General features: G+C 41.0%; 1 protein-coding gene across 1 annotated transcript in view; it reads right to left on the bottom strand.

Annotated features, from left to right (window-relative positions):
- LOC126237483 (uncharacterized) overlaps nucleotides 1-9,325 on the bottom strand; it is a 461,878-nt gene extending 452,553 nt beyond the window's left edge. The window contains exon 1 of the mRNA XM_049947630.1: nucleotides 8,939-9,325. The gene's annotated coding sequence lies outside the window, so the exon portion shown is untranslated. The remainder of the gene's footprint in view (nucleotides 1-8,938) is intronic.
- Nucleotides 9,326-14,696: the final 5,371 nt, after the last annotated feature.

Below are 14,696 nucleotides of genomic sequence, written 5' to 3'. Positions count from 1 at the left end.
TACCTTAAATATCTAATGATTGGAGTCTGGAACGTCCGTACTTTACAGGATAACGACCATAATCAGTGCCCAGAGAGAAAGACAGGACTTATCGCAAGGTAATTGGCTAGATATAACATCGACATTACCGCCATAAGTGAAGCACATCTTAGTGACTGGACAGTTATGTGAACCGCTCGGAGGTTATACCCACTACTGGAGTGGAAAATCATCCACTGAAAGGGCGGAAAGTGGGGTAGGCTTTGCCATACGCAATAAATTGGCATGTTCACTAACAGAACTCCCAAAAGGTATCAGTGACAGAATAATAACACTCAGACTTCACCTGGCATCCAAGAAATATCTTCACTTGATCAATGTATACGCACCTACATTGCCATCTCCGCATGAAGAGAAGAACAAGTTCTACCAAGACCTCCGACATGTCCTTAGGGATATTCCTTCTGCAGATAAACTTCTGTTACTTGGTGATTTTAATGCTCGTGTTGGGAATGATTTCAGTGCTTGGAATGGAGTCCTCGGTCGCCATGGGATTGGAAAATGCAACTCGAATGGTTTGGATCTTCTAATTCTATGTGCCGAGTTTGAACTCTGTCTGACAAATACATATTTTCGTCTGCCTGAAAAATATAAAACGACATGGATGCATCCGCGATCTAAACACTGGCACCTTCTGGATTATGTGATAGTACGGAAAAAAGATCTTGGTGACGTACTGGTCACACGTGCAATGAGAGGCGCTCAGGGATGGACAGACCATCGACTCGTGAGGTCCAAATTAAAGATAACTTTGAAGGCACCACGCCGACCTTCACACAAAATACCAACAAAATTGTCCTGCAAAATCTTGGCCAATGATCAGACTATGAGAGCAAAACTGGATGAAAAATTTGGTGTCGATGGCTTTTTGATATCTGAATCTGCCCCTGTAGATGAACAGTGGAGTGCATACGCTAGCAGACTGTGTAGCTGTGCTTCAGAAGTCTTGGGAAAGCCTCAGAAGAAGCACCAGGACTGGTTTGACGACTCAGATCCAGAGATCAGAAAGCTAATTAATGATTTCAGAACCACTCTTCGCACCCCTGATGATAACAAGCGTAGAGCAGCGCATTACAATCTGAAAGTGAAGGTACGTGCTCTCAAAGACAGTTGGTGGGCAAATAAAGCAAATGAAATACAGTTATATGGAGACACACACCAAACGGGCAGATTCTTTGAGTCCCTGAAAACTATCTTTGGTCCAAGAGTTGGGAAGATAGCACCAGTCTATAACAAAGATAAAAGTTGTCGGCTGACGCAACAGAGTGACATCCTGTCTCGGTGGGCGGAACATTTTAATGACGTTCTTAATCCCGACCATCAGACAACCGATATTCCATACATAGAAGCACTTGAAGACCTGCCAGTTGAGGAACAACTTGCGGATGCCCCTTCCTACGATGAATTCATTTCAGCACTGGCTAAGCTGAAAAATGACAAAACAGCAGGTTTAGATAACTTGCCATCAGAGCTAAATATGGGGGGCCAAACATCAAGAAACCATTGTTTGCTCTGATCTTAAGGATTTGGGAGTATGAAATGATTCCACAAGACTGGAAAGATGCTTGTATTTCCAAGATATATAAAGGCAAGGGTGACATATCAGACTGCAGCTCTCACAGGGGCATTTCTCTTCTCTCAGCAGCGGGAAAAGTCCTTGCCCACATAATTAACATCCGGTTAACACACTTTGCAGAAAAACTGCTACCAGAGACCCAGTGTGGCTTTCGCCCAAACAGAGGCACAGTGGATGCCATATTTATTGTCAAACAAATGCAAGAGAAAAGCTTAGAGCAACATCGGCCTTTGTTCATGTGCTTTGTAGACCTGGAAAAAGCTTTTGATCGTGTCCCACGGGAAGCTCTCTGGATCATACTAAAGAAAACTGGGTGCCCTGACAAAATTGTCAGATTGATTCGGCAGTTTCATGAAAACATGATGGCAAAAATCCACCATGAGGACAAGCTCTCAGAACAGTTTCCCGTGACATGTGGTGTAAAACAAGGCTGTGTTCTGGCTCCCACACTCTTCTCACTTTACTTCGCAGTTGTTATGAGAGACGCGACCAAAGCCTGTAGTAATCAAATTAGTCTCGACACAAGGATAGACAAAAGTGTCTTCAACATCTCTCGCCTCAGAACAAAAAGTCGCGTAACCAAACTATCCATCTTAGAGATTCTCTACGCGGATGATGTATGCATGATGGCTAATTCTTGCGAAACTCTTCAGACTTACATAAATCTGCTAAATGCCTCCTGCAGAAGATTTGGCTTAGCCATTAGCATCACTTAGACGCAAGTTCTCAAACAGCCACTTAGAGGTCTTAATGCAGATGACTCCAGTACTGAGATAAATAACAAACCCTTGCAAAATGTGTCAAATATCAAATACCTGGGAAGCCAAATTAGAAGTGACAACAGCCTCACAACGGAAATCGCAGCGCGTATAGCCAGCGCAGCCTCAGCCTTCGGTAAGCTTAATGACCGAGTATGGAAATCACATGATCTCAAACTACAAACAAAAATTGAAGTCTACAAAGCAGTAGTACTATCCACCTTACTCTATGCCTCGGAAAACTGGTGCTGTTACAAAGCTAACATTAAGAAGCTAGATAAATTTCATCTTCGATGTTTGAGATCAATTCTGCGCATCAAATGGGAAGACCGTGTCCCAAACACGGAGATTTTGCGCCGCGTGGAACTGGCTGGTATTGAAGCTCTAATCATGAAACATCAACTGAGATGGAGTGGTCACATAGTACGCATGGATGACAGTAGGCTACCTAAAGCGGTGTTCTACTCGCAGCTCTCGTGCGGGAAGAGGAGGAAAGGTGGTCAACACCTGCGATATAAAGACACCATTAAACGCCAACTTGCAGCCTGTGGCATTCCAAGCAACCGTTGGGAGGAGCTAGCATTGCGCCGATCGGAGTGGCGATCAACTGTACATAAGAGCATCGAACAATTCGAGCAAAAGCGTCTAATGAACCTGGATGCTAAAAGAGAGCTCCGAAAATCTCAGCTCAAGCCTGTCTACACGTATACTTACAACTCTGCTGGTCAACTTCACTGTGCTTCATGCAACAGGATATTCAAAGCGAAATTCGAATTCGCGAGCCACATCCGAGCCTACCACAACAAGGGCAGAGAAGACTGACGGAGTCGCTGTCGCCGGACACGGCGAAGAGGACATCATCATCACTTTCACCAGTACCTCTCCCCGACATTTCAAACTTCATGGAGTGTTCTTAGACTCCAACGTAATTGAACATTTTTTTGGAGACGAGCCGGCAGAGTTAGAATCCTTTGGGAGAGGAGGTGACAACGTGTATATATATATATATATATATATATATATATATATATATATATATATTTTGTGCTGTCGGTATAAATATAATCCGCGATGCAGTAAGTAGCGACTTTGACAGCTCTCACAGATGGTAAACAATGAAGGGATTAATGAAGTGGCAGAGATGAGGTTTAGTGGTGGAGTACGTCACATTTTACAGTGAACTCCAAGAGCTCTGTGGTTTATGAAACTGGCAAACTTTCTGGGACAAACGTAGGCAATTTTGTGAGTCAAAAGATTCTCCTTCTTTTGACTGTGATACTGATTCTTTTCTTCTATAGATAAGTTGGCGGTGACCAGAACCGATGGGCATTTACGTGGAAACGATAAACGGACCAGTGGTCGGTTTTGGAATCTTCTGATCACTGTCTCGTAACAAAAGGGCTCAGCTCACTGGTGGAGAAACAGAGAGTAAATAACCTCCTCTCGCTGGTTAAAGAGAAGGTGGTGGCCCCTATAAAAACTATTATACAAAGGACTAAAGAAGAGTAAGAGTAATCAGATGCGTACATAAAAAATGTTACCGCTGCTGATTGTGTGTGCCTCTGGACTACGAGAAATAAGAGCAGCGAACGTCTTTAGATAATGCAGAAATATTAACGTTTCAGGAGTTGATACACGTCGTAATGTGAGTAACGTTAGATGGGTGGTCACCAAAAAATGGTCCAAATGGCTCTGAGCACTCCGGGACTTAACTTCTAAGGTCATCAGTCCCCTAGAACTTATAACTACTTAAACCTAACTAACCTAAGGACATCACACACATCCATGCCCGAGGCAGGATTCGAACCTGCGACCGTAGCGGTCGCGCGGTTCCAGACTGTAGCGCCTAGAAACGCTCGGCCACCTCGGCCGGCGGGTGGTCACCCATAAAAAATTACGCGTATGACATGTAACACTCAAATCGTCGAAATGGCTTCAATTACAAGGCATACACCACACTGGTGGTCACATTAACTAATGAATAAATTACGCCGGCCGGTATGACCGAGGGGTTGTAGGCGCTTCACTCTGGAACCGCGCGACCGCTACGGTCGCAGGTTCGAATCCTGCCTCGGGCATGGATGTGTGTGATGTCCTTAGGTTAGTTAGGTTTAAGTAGTTCTAAGTTCTAGGGGACAGATGACCACAGCAGTTAAGTCCCATAGTGCTCAGAGCCATTTTAACCATTTTTTCTAAGGGACTGATGACCTCAGATGTTAAGTCCTATAGTGCTCAGAGCCATTTGAACCAGTTTTGAATAAATTACGTGAAATATTGTCAGACGTGAATTTTCTCTGTGTAAGTCATATTCCGTGTTTTCAAGTTTACGACCCTAAGTACATATCAGTACCTCTTTAAAAAGTAAGTTGTCAATAGAAGTCAACAATAATTAACGAAATTTGTATTAATTTTCTTGGTGGTCGTAAAGTAAACTTGTATTGACCATCACAAGCTTGTCCTAGTAAACTGGAAAAGGATCTTTAATATATGATTGAACAGCGTTTTAAGTATATACACTTTTATCTTAGAAACAACGCAGTTATACTTAGGTTCTAACTTTTATACAGAATCTTTTAATACTATCTACAAGTGTAGCTTCTGTTCATCCTCATTGTAAGTCACGATCCTCGTTGAAGAGGGACGATGACAAATAAGCTCACAAAATTTTAACTGCTTGCACTTATTAAGGGCATATGTTGGCAATATGGTAATTTTCTGGCGGCGTATTACACTTGATATGCATTCAGAATGAATGGCTGGCACACGGCAAAGGAATACGGAGCGAAACACAGTCACGTTCTTCGTTCAAAGACGAAGCCTGTTTCGACGTCCATTGAGCGGCCCTAGGCGGTAAATATTACTGCTCAACAATTCCGGATATGCAGTAATATTGAAAGTGTGGAAGCTAGCTTGTGAGGTTGTTCAGTAATACTGGGTGTATGAACAACTTTTGAAATAAATTGCTTGACGTGAGAACTGTTGTGCCGTCTATGGGTAGTATTGACGATAATCTTCACAGTCGCTTCGACGTGCTTTTTAGGAGTAGTCTTCTACGGTTTCGCTGTTGTTTATCTATAAAAATGAGTTCAAAATAAGAAGGAAGTTCATTCATATTAGAGTGCGTCGAAATGTACAAATCACTGTCAGCATTACGGGATGTTAGAGCAGATAAATATGAAAAGTGGAAAATTACGAATTATTATGAGTTGTTGATCATTAAATAAAGGCGGCAATAAGAGACAAAATCATCTTAAAAAAATTATTCTTTAAGAACGGATATTAAATGAAGAAGACTCTCAAAGAAAACGTTTGTTTTTGACTTGTTGCACATGCACAAGGACCATTTAACTTAAGGTTGGGTTGTTTCGGGAAGGAGACAAGACAACGAGGTCATCGGTCTCATCGGATTATGGAAGGATGGGGAAGGAAGTCGGCCGTGCCCTTTCAGAGGAACCATCCCAGCATTTGACTGGAGTGATTTAGGGAAATCACGGAAAACCTAAATCAGGATGGCCGGACGCGGGATTGAACCATCGTCCTCCCGAATGCGAGTCCAGTGTTTTAACTTAGGATACGAGAAATAAACATTAGTATATCTTCCTTCTAAGTGCACTATCAATGCCAAAATGTTATGATAACGATTTGCCTCGTCCCTCAAAATGCCAAGTTTTCGTGAATGATTAATTGACGCTTCTTATACAAATTTTTCAGTCACCTTTTTTTCTGTTGCTTGCACTAATGTACAGCAATCACCACGTCAACAGCTCCTTCACCGTTCAATAGTTCGAGCCAGGCTTAATATTCCGCGCTATTAGCGTACATTTTTACTGAGCAGTCTAAGAAGAATTTCAATAATATTACGCTACACAATAATACAATAACACTGACCATCTACGGGTTACTTTAGGATAAAAGAGATTCCCTTCTCGTGTATTGATTGAATTATTTGTCATTTTCCAACCACGAATTTCAGTTGATTCCTGAAAATATTATGGAAAGTATATTTCTTATAACTGGTAGAGGAACACAGGTTTCTTGGGTAATTTGTGCATGTCTCATATTTAGCCGAATAACTTCTAACATAGATGTGTTAAGAGTACGTGTAAATTTTACGTTTCTACCGTAATCGCAAATCACAAAAGCGTAAGAAATTTATTCGGTATCAACAATTTGTATACTTTTTCCTAGCAGAACATTGTGATACATATAACGAGAGTTTTTGTTAAATTGATGACACTTGCTGCTAGGTAAATTCCACTCAAACTTTGCGCGCTGTGACTGATGGAAGAAGAGACCGTAAAAGGAAATGCCTTTACCGTCGCTGCCACCGAGCCGAGTGTCAACTTTGTTTGCGCAGACAGTATTATGCGAACTTCCGAGAGACGTTGGATCCATAATTGTTAGAGAATCATTACATTTCTGTTGGCTTTCAGCATCTAGCACCTAACGAGTTTTTTTCCCCTCTTCGAACTATTACCTTAGGTTACGGAATGCTATGGTATCATTGAAATTATCGTAAACGCATGTCACCATTTCTCTAAAAATGACGCGGAGCTAAGTAGCTACCAGCGAACATTAAAAATGACTCATTGCAGTAATAGAGGTAAATAACACAAATATTTGAACCCGACACACGACATTAATAACGAGTAAAGAATGCGGGCCTGCTCAGCAGACACACACAACAATGTTGTCGCACGTCGCAGGCAGTTGGCGCGAGCCGTTGGCCGCTGTCTAAAAATGAAATTGGCTGGCGTTCTAAAGTACACCGATCGACTACTGCAGGTAACTGCGCCTTTTCCACGTGTCGTTCTACATTCGAGAGACGGCAATCTGCGGGCAAAACGTACACAACTTGGAATCACGAACGTCCGTATACAGTAAAAAAATGCAAATGAAATTACACTGTCTTAACCGAAGCCTGAAAATATGCCGTTTGTTTCGGTACAATAGGCGTGAATCGAAACCACGCACTACGTAGTCATTGGCGTCCGTAATGAGCGGGGAGGGAGGACAAGAGGGGTACTGTAATCTCGAGAACAAGGATTCTCATGGAGTTTTGGAAGTACTTTCTCATGGTTCTGCTAAACCTTTCATATAGTCAGTGCTACAGAATTTAGTTCTTGTGGCCTGCGACGTCTCGAAAATGACCAACTAACTTAGGTATAAAAATGACAATTTTGGTGTCGAGTGCCGTGCCGCCGCCCGCCCCCCGTTCCTGCATACAGTACAGATCGAATACTTTGGTAAGAAGAGAGCATGGCGGGGGAAAATGGGGGGGGGGGTTAGCATAGTTCTTGGAATATAATGTATATTTATACAGGAGAGACGCGCGACTTGGTGATTGCTCTTAGTGTTTTGGTCCACATAACTTTCACCGCTTTCTATGTACCGTTGACAGTTTTATTTCAGTTTGGGCAGATGAACACCATCAGAAGTGACTAATTACAGGAAAATGTTATTGTAAAGTTTGGGTAATGTTAACCCATACGTACGGTGCCACGGAAAGTAAATTAGCCAGTGGTTATCACACGACAGGGGAAACAAGCATATTAGTTTATTTAGTCCTTTTTCTTTTTAGGACGAATAAATAAATTTGTCTTATATTATACACTACATAATTTCACCAAATACAGACTTTCTACTCTTTGTGCTTACATATAGGCTATCAGATATGCAAACTTGTAATACATTATCATGAAAACGTTACACAAAAGTTAGTAAAACTAGATCATTGCACGAAATAAATACACGGAACAAAAATTCAAATTACAATAACATCGACACAACATATCACGTCACTTTAGATAATAAGAATTGAGTGATCTAATACGGGTAAAAATTGTTTACTGGTTGCAGCACACATGTCTAGCTATGAATTTGCCTGTATTTCCGTAAATACAACTCTGAACATCCGTTAGAAAAATTAAAAAAAAATCATGCGACTTAGCTATTGGCGATTTCTGTGAAAAGTACATTTTATCAGTTTCGATGAAAATCGAAGTTTTAATTTCTGATAAACCTTCCACATGGACCGAGTAGACTATAATAGTTATTTGTATTCTGTTCTTGACGCAAGTTAATGACTTCGAACGACTTTTTGTTATAGAAGCATTCCGCTTTCGGGTAGTAAGGCAAGGCTTCGATCAGCGCTAACGCAAAGATCTTTAGAGATTACACAACAATGTTAGTATCAAGTAAACATAATGTCGTCTACACCGCTTTCTCGACGATAAAAATATTACTACTTTGGATCCTGAAAATAAATAGCGAGAAAGTTCACCCTTTCTCGCTTGTGCATTTTGTCGTAATAGAATGTGGTAATAGTTATTACATACATTTTAATGTAACAACAAAGCCCACAATGTGCTACATACACCTCAAAATACAACCCTAAAGACGTTGCCAAAAACTATTAGATATTCTACCTGATTAAAAAAAAGAAACCAATTCTGTTTGTAACAATAGAAACGCAACATTGAATACATTTATCATCTACGGAGTACAGACACACAGTTATAGCTATAAATACGAAATACGCCTAGTTCAGTGCAGTAGTACTTACATAACGTATTAGTTTTCCGGGGTTTTAAGCTGGAAATATCTTCGAATTATGTTGAAACAATTCACCAAACTGGTCAGGGTCCAAGTAACGTAGCTCGAATACAAACTTATACTATCTTAATTACACTGACACTGGGTATGTTTGGTGCACTTGGTACGGTAATGGCACTTCTTGCTAATAACTTGGGGTACAAAACGCGATTTTCATGAAAACTTTTTTTTTAAAATAAGGACTGTTAAGTAAAGGGAACTCGGAAACATTCCATTCTGAAGAGAAAGCCTATTTGCTTTCTCTCGAAGTAAATTATACTTATGAACCTAAACGCGATTCGCTCAATTTCGTTTCTAAGCGGGCTAACTACGTTACTGTTCCTGACCGGGATCTAAATGGAACTCACGAGTGCTACGCTCAAATCTGCGGAGGCTGCCAGCTAGGCTCCTGCGTAGTTTCTCCGTTTCCCACATAGATGGCAGGAACATCTCAGCGTTATCTTACGGCGTGGAAGCCATATTATACGAAACAGCTTTATACAATACGTAAATGTAACTTTGTTTAGTTACAAGTAGTTGATACAGTCAGCATAAATAAATATCTCTTACATCTACAAGTTTGTGGCTGCTGTGATGGACGACCATTTCCTTACAATCTCCCCCCCCCTTCTTCTTTTTTCTCCCGCAGAAAGCTTAGAAGATTACAAGAAAGGGTTTGTAGTTCCTCAAATGAGTTGAAAAATTTACCCTGCTGTAATTTTTCTTGGTTTTCAGATTGTTTCACCGCTTACCCCTGTAAACGAAGATGCATTCTACTTTATTTATGACGTGGAGATCAACAGAGGCCTGGGAATAACACGAACTACGTTGCTGTTATTAATTAATCACTTCATTTCCGCACTTTGCGCCAGTGCAGCAACATAAGAAGTGGTGCCGTTCCTTAAAGGCATCATTGTCACCTGCGCAAATTTGTCTGAGATTACATAAGAAATGACTGAATTTTTGCTTAATCTGAAACGGGCCGAGGAAATCCAAACCCTGATCTTAAAAAAAATTGCTTTGTGAGCATTAATGGCTATCGTACGTTGCAAACGGCGAGTTATGCACTGTTTTTAACAAAAACAATCACAGTAGGTTAGATTAAGAATAACAACAGGGTGAAATATTGTTAAGAGTTCAAGCGTTTCAGAGCAGACCGTTCAGTGCACATTGCTGAACATCGGGTTCTGCGGTACATTCCCATGTTGGCCCAGTGAGAATGTCGGTTATGTGCACAGAATCGAGATTAGTCCGTAGCTCAGTGAAAGCGTGTTGCCTGAATCACATTTCTTGTTACAGAATACGCCATCATCCAGACAAATGACTGCTCGAAACGTCCACTGCGCCAACGATGCTGGCCTTTGAGGGCACTATTATGCTATGGGGAACATTCACCTGTGGCAGCATGCAAAGGCACCATGACAGCTGTGGCCTATATGAATGCTTGATGTCTTTCCTGAAAGTAATAGCATCTTCCTGCTGGATAACTGTGTCACGGCCAAAATCATGCTGCCAGATTTGACTGACTGGAACCAGATGGAACGCTACTGGTGCCAACTGCATACTCACTACTACCAGCCCATAATTTTTGGAAATTGCGTAAACTGTGCACAGAAATGTGGTCTAAGTATCTCTGGAAACCTACCTCAAATACTATCCTCTCCTGTGCATCCTGTCTCCTCTGCAGAAGCTACAGGATCTGTCATTTGTCCACTTGACTGTGAACGGCATGTCAATGGTAGATCTAGGTGTCCTGTAAAAGGTGGCCGGGACAGGGACAGCTCAGGCTGTTGTACCAATCTACCTGACCAATACGTTTGAGGAGCTATTTTTCACTGAAACTGAGCTAGTGGGACTCACTTCATCTGTATTGGGGAAACTTGTTTTGTCTGGTTTCAAGAGCAGGCAAACACAAAAGGGTAGCGATCTATTAATTGTCAGCAGTTGAAACATACAGCAAATGATGGTACCCCTTAGGGAAATGGTAGCAAAGGACAGGAAAGGGCATCAGGTGCACTCAGTGTGCATTCCTGAGTGCCTCATTCAACATGAAGAGGCTATTCCAACAGCCATTGAGGGAACAGGGTGCAATCAACTGCAGATTGTGGTCTATATCTGTCACCTGGACTCCAAGATCATATTTGGGTCATTCCAGTGACTGGCAGAGAAGGTCGAGAAGACCAGCCTTGTGCTTGGAGCTTCAATGAAGCTCACAATTTGCAGCATTTTCCCGAGTGGAAGGACTGAACCAGAGACTTAGGAGGTTCTGTGACAAACTAGGCTGCGAATTACGCCTAGGGTCGAGAACTGTAGGGTCCGCCTAAATGGGTTACACTACACATCAGAGGCTACTACTCACATAGCTTACTGTGTGTAGGTTGCACACAAGGGATATTTAAGTGACTGTCCATCCAATCCAGATAACAATAGCTGTAGGAAAGCCATAAAAATCAGTGTAAGATCAAAAGAAATGCCTCCCACAGGCAAGAGTATTAGAGTCCTAATGGTTACTGTTGAATCATTTGCAACAAAGTTCCAGAGTTGAAGCACTCCTGAAAAGCAGTAAAGCTCACGTAATACTAGGTACATAATACTGGTTCTGAAATTGATAGCCAGCCGGAGTGGCCGAGCGGTTCTAGGCGTTTCAGTCTAGCACCACGCGACCGCTACGGTCGCAGGTTTGAATCCTGCCTGGGGCATGGATGTGTGTGATGTCCTTAGGTTAGTTAGGTTTAAGTAGTTCTTAGTTCTAGGTGACTGATTACCTCAGATGTTAAGCCCCACAGTGCTCAGAGCCATTTGAACCATTTTTTTGATAGCAGTAAGACTTTTAGGGAAAATCTGATTGTATATCGAAAGGATAGGCTAATGGGAAATGGAGGTGGGTTATTTGTTGTACAAGATAAGAAACTCAAATCCACCAACATAGAACCTGAAGATGCATGTGAGATTGACTGGGTAAGATTCAGTATCAGGGGTGAGCACAAAACAACTGGATCCCTCTATCACCCACCAGACTTACCTAACGTAAATTTTTAGATATAACCTCAGTTCACTTGTACTAAGTTCCCCAATAATACTGTAATCACCGGTGGAAACTTCAATCATCCAGTAATTAATTGGGAAAATTACAGTTTTATTAGGAGGTGGGCATGATTTAGACATGCTCTGAGACATTACTAAATCCCTTCTATGGAAACTAACTAGAACCCCACTAATGATGAGAATATACTGGACCTAATTGCAATGATTAGACCTGACCCCTTTGGGGATCTCCACACTGCAACTGTTATTAGTGACCATTATGTGGTTGTGGCAACAATGATTACCAAAGTACAAAGGACAACTAAAAGAAGCAGAAAGATACACATGTTCAGTAAACTAGATAAAAAAATCCGTAGTGTCACATCTCAAAAAGGAACTTTAAACTCTCAGCACAGGTCAGGAGCATGTAGAGGAACTCTGGCTCATGTTTAAAAGAATAGTTGTCCATACACTGGACAGATATGTAACTAGTATAACAATTCATAATAGGAAGGACCCTTCATGGTATATAGTCACTGTAAAAAAATTTAGTGCATTAATAGGTGTAAAACAAAGCAAAAGGCTAGAGATAGAGAGATGCTGAATGAAATGTGTTTGGCTGTCAAGAGAGCAATGCGTAATGCCTTAAATGAATACCACAGCAAAATACTGTCACATGATATTTCACAAAACACAAAGAAATTCTGGTTTTACATAAATGCTATTAGTGGCACCAAAGTTAGTGTCCAGTCCCTACTAGATGAGACAGGAGGAGAAACTGAGGGTGGTAAAGCTAAAACTGAAATGCTTAACTCCATGTTCATATGTTCCTTTACAAAGGAAAAACCTAGGAGAACTGCCCCAATTTAATCCTCGTACCACTGAAAAGATGAATGAAATACAGTAAGTATAAGTATCAGTGGTTCTACAATTTTCAATGCAATATGGTCTGCAGCTGCGATGATTTTTTTTAAATGACTCTGTGATGCCTTCAGCTGCCATTACCTTTATTTAATATATGATTGTACAATTTCAGCCCTAAGCCATTTTCTACTATCTGAAACGAAAGCCGTATACAATGGATATATAGTGACACTTGCAATTTTGACATAGGAACAAGTCATATTTGTAGGTACAAAGAGTACTTGGAAAGATTTGCAATATAACACAACAACAAATTGTAGGAGGCATTTGTTGCAGTGTTCTGAGAATACTTCAGACTTGCATTGTAGCCACTGCGCCAAGTTCATGGATGCAGTCGTTCACTAGCAGGGTTACTCTTAAGAGCTTGCTACAGCATTATGGTTACGAAGTGAGATTCAGGCAGTTTTGTGGTACACCTTCATGTGTGATTTAAACATACACCAGTGCTTTGAAGAAATGACTCTTGCACTTGGTGATGTGTATCCATGTCATACAACTATATTCATGTGGTACAGAGAATTACAAAGAGGAAATATCACTCTGGAGGACACTGAGAGAAAGAGAAGGCCACAATCATCAGTTACGGAGGTAAACACTGATGCTGTGAGGAAAATGCTAGACAAAGACAGTGACCAATAAGCAAACAGAGGATACTTTAGGGCTAAATGCACCAGCAATTCGTTTGATTCTGAATGGTCATTTGCAAGTAAAGAAACTTTGTTGTGTCTGGGCACTACATAGAATGACAGAAGAGCAGATGACACGACGTGTGACTTTGTACTGGGAGATGTTAAAGAAGTTTTCTAACAGACAATATCAATATTTGAATAACATCGTGACACATGACGAGACTTGGCTGTACTATTATGAGCTGCTGACTAAGACTCAAAAGAAAGTTTGGGTCTTTGAAGATGATGACACACCTGAAGCTATTAGAAAATCCCAATGAGTTAAGAAGAAAATGATAGGTTTTTTTTTTTTTTTTTTTTTTTTCCAAATCGAGTGGGATTGTGGAGCACGTTGTTTTGGACACAGAAGACAGCCACAGGTAAGTGGTACACTGAGCAGCCCTGCCCAAAGTCATCTAATCTCTGAATGACTTGCGACCAAAGTTAAGAATGGACACTTGTTCCTCCATTACCGTGCCAAAGCATGCACCGAATACTTGCAGGGTGCAGGACAAACTTCAGGAGCACTCTCCTTATAGTCCAGATCTTGCTTCTAGTGACTTTGCACTGTTCCCACATGTGAAAATGACACTGAAAGGAGTGCAGTTTTCAAGTGATGAGGACTTCCTCCAGGTCTGGGATGAGTGCGCCTTACTTCCTACAGAAACTTGGGAGAATTGGTTTAGGGATTGGTTTCAGAGGAAGGAGAGGTGTACTCAATGTGGCGTTAATTACCTTGAAAAAATTAATTAAATAAAGCTGTATTGCAAAACTTTCCTAGTACCCTTTGTATACTAGGTGCATAACATACTTTATGGATGAATCTTTAGAGTAAATTATCCCACGTACGTACTTGCTCCTATGACTGCATGTTATGCTCATGAAATAAATCAGAGAGGTTTTACGCTATTTTAGGAGCGTGTTACTTTCGAGCAGTTGTTGCAAAGCTCATACATATGGTTCCTGTTTTAATGTACTTGACACTAGGAAGATTATAAATATTTCACACAAATTTATTATATATGCTTTTGTTCTCAAATACATTTTATTATTTTTATCATTGGTGTAAATATGAGTGTATGTAATTTCTTTAAAATAACTTGGAAATATTTG

The sequence above is a fragment of the Schistocerca nitens genome, chromosome 2 (assembly GCF_023898315.1).
Source record: "Schistocerca nitens isolate TAMUIC-IGC-003100 chromosome 2, iqSchNite1.1, whole genome shotgun sequence".
Classification (NCBI taxonomy): Eukaryota; Metazoa; Arthropoda; class Insecta; order Orthoptera; family Acrididae; genus Schistocerca; species Schistocerca nitens.
The sequence above is the reverse complement of the archived record's forward strand: the minus strand, read 5'-3'. Positions and strand labels throughout refer to the sequence as shown.